The 2,435-nt window shown below is 38.7% G+C and overlaps 1 non-coding gene across 1 annotated transcript; it reads left to right on the top strand.

Moving 5' to 3' along the window:
• Positions 1–1,363: 1,363 nt before the first annotated feature.
• Trnas-aga (transfer RNA serine (anticodon AGA)) lies at positions 1,364–1,445 on the top strand. The gene has a single exon. It is a non-coding gene; the product is annotated as a tRNA-Ser (tRNA).
• The last annotated feature ends 990 nt before the right edge of the window (positions 1,446–2,435 follow it).

The raw sequence follows: 2,435 nt of genomic DNA, 5'->3' as shown, positions 1-2,435 counted from the left end.
ACGATGGTAATGCAGCAAGTGTTGTTTTGTTGCTGCTTCGTTTTCATTTTCCCGCTCCGAAGGGCATACCGATAAAGAAGCGGCAAAGGAAAGCAGTGCGGCCATGTGTTGGTTTATCCCCCGTCCGGGGTCAGTTTTATCGTCGTTGAGTTAATTTATTAGCTTTGATTTCATTTCGTAAGTCACTGATAGTTGGAGCAATGTTTGTTTTTCAACGAGGCAGATATTTTTATCCAATTATTCACTTTTTGATGAATTAGCGTCACAATACTTAATGCAGTGTTTCATGTTCGTTTCCATCTTTTGGGGACGCTGATATGGGAGGTATTCAATTGAATGATCTAACACTAAAAATATGTCACCTTTAAGCTATCTAAAACAGTTTTGAAATTAAAAAAATTGTATGAATTGGTCTGTAAATAATTTATTTGCATAAATATCAACTGGTGCTTCTTAATTCATTAAAAAAATTGTATTCTTTTTTACTTTCCTATATCGTTTGACAGGCCTATTTTCGAACCTTGTCTGTTCGAACACAGAACATTTCCATTTCTGTCTTTGCTGTGCAACCTGTCTGAGCTCACTAGAACCCCTCCGAAAGAAAATCACTTGATTAATTTTTAAAATAATGATTCACCTCGCCTGGAAACAATGTTCCACGTCGTTTAATGTTTGAAATAAAATTCTCAAAATATCGTCGCATAATCGCTCATGTGTATTTATGTAAAAAATATTTTAGAATATTCTTGACTTCTTCGATCTATTGGCTAGATTCGGTATGATCCATAAAGACACTAAGAACAATACGAATGTATTTGCTTTAGGAGGATACAATATAACTTTAATGATATATTATTCCAAATATCTTTGAACTTTGTGTTTAAAACTGATTAAACTCTCTTAGCTTTAATCGCGAGGAAGAAGCACAGAAGTACGGAAGATATCACAATCTTCTACCATATGCGAGGAAGGACACTGGAGTAGCCACTATAAGGACGGACTCTATGAGATGTACGATGAACTCATTGTCGTACAGCGAATTATACTCGATAGGCTTCGATGTCATTGGAATGACACCCGACAACCTATCTCGTAAAGTCTTGTTAGGTTGTCGACATAGTCAGCTGTTTGAGATTGAGTGATAACGTTGATGGATTCACCAGCTATAATTGGTGTTAATAGAATAAATTGAAGGCTATAATCGAATAGTCTTTTCTATAAATTTTCTATAGAAATAATATCATACATGTGTGTGTCAACAATAATCTCTCATCAATGTTTGCAAAACAAACAAACATCAGGCACCGTCCATTGTGTGATTTGCTTTAACGTGGGATTTTATTAAATCACTCCCTCGCAACAGGCAGTCGTGGCCGAGCGGTTAAGGCGTCTGACTAGAAATCAGATTCCCTCTGGGAGCGTAGGTTCGAATCCTACCGACTGCGTTTTTCTCCTATGTATGAAAATAGCTAGCCTTTTTAGAGAGGGATGATAATCATTATACTCCCTTTTAGGTTACTTTTTAATCGCAGTTCAAACTGTTTCATCAACATAATATCGCTAGCGAAATAAAAACAAGATAAAAGCACACATGCTGAAACATAAAAGTAACTGTTTTATACAACAAGTAATTGAAACCTATCGCAGGGGTTGTGAGGTCCCGTGGAAAAATGCCTTTGTATCTAGTACACCCATACGATAAGTAAGCTCTCGCTGAACATTCAACAAGTGTTGCATTGATTGTTGACAACAAAAAAGTTTAATTTCTGTGTGGAAAAATCAATCTTTCTTTTTGCCATGTTTATTACTAAAAAATAAGATTGCTTACTAACGATTGTTTTGCAAATATCTGAACAAAAAGTTCGCGATCAGTGGGGCAGAAAGTAACAAAGCCAGTGAAAAAACACACAAATTAAGTGTCATTTTGCGTTGATACGCATCGATTAAAAACACTGTCCGATGCAACTACGACATATCGCCATTTTCCAGCATCGACGATCGCTACACGCTCGATCGTATTACAAACGTTAGCATGAGGAAAGGAGACGTTGCCTCATCGCACCCTCGCAACGTGCAAGTGCCATTTTTTACTCCAGTTGGTTCGACTTTTTTTCCTTATTTCTTTCTCGACTAACCACTCGATCAAGGGATCACGCTAAGGATACGTATCAGCCAGCGGAGATGCAGCGAAAACCGGGCGAACCTCCGATGGTCAGACAAAACGCACCTCAACCGGCAAATCGATGGGTCGCGATCACGGCGCACACGAGTGTTGGGGAATGGGCAGCGGACGATGGGCCAAAGAAAAAAAAAACGTACCGACAGAAAAGAAAAGTAAATCATGGCACAGTTGGCCATACGCAAACGCAACAAGCGAAGACGAAACGGAAAAAAGCGGCCGACTTGCTTCAGCCACATGTGCCAGCAAGAGAAAC

This window comes from Anopheles marshallii, chromosome 2, assembly GCF_943734725.1.
Source record: "Anopheles marshallii chromosome 2, idAnoMarsDA_429_01, whole genome shotgun sequence".
Taxonomy (NCBI): domain Eukaryota; kingdom Metazoa; phylum Arthropoda; class Insecta; order Diptera; family Culicidae; genus Anopheles; species Anopheles marshallii.
Note: the sequence above shows the minus strand (reverse complement) of the source record. Positions and strands in the feature narration are given on the sequence as shown.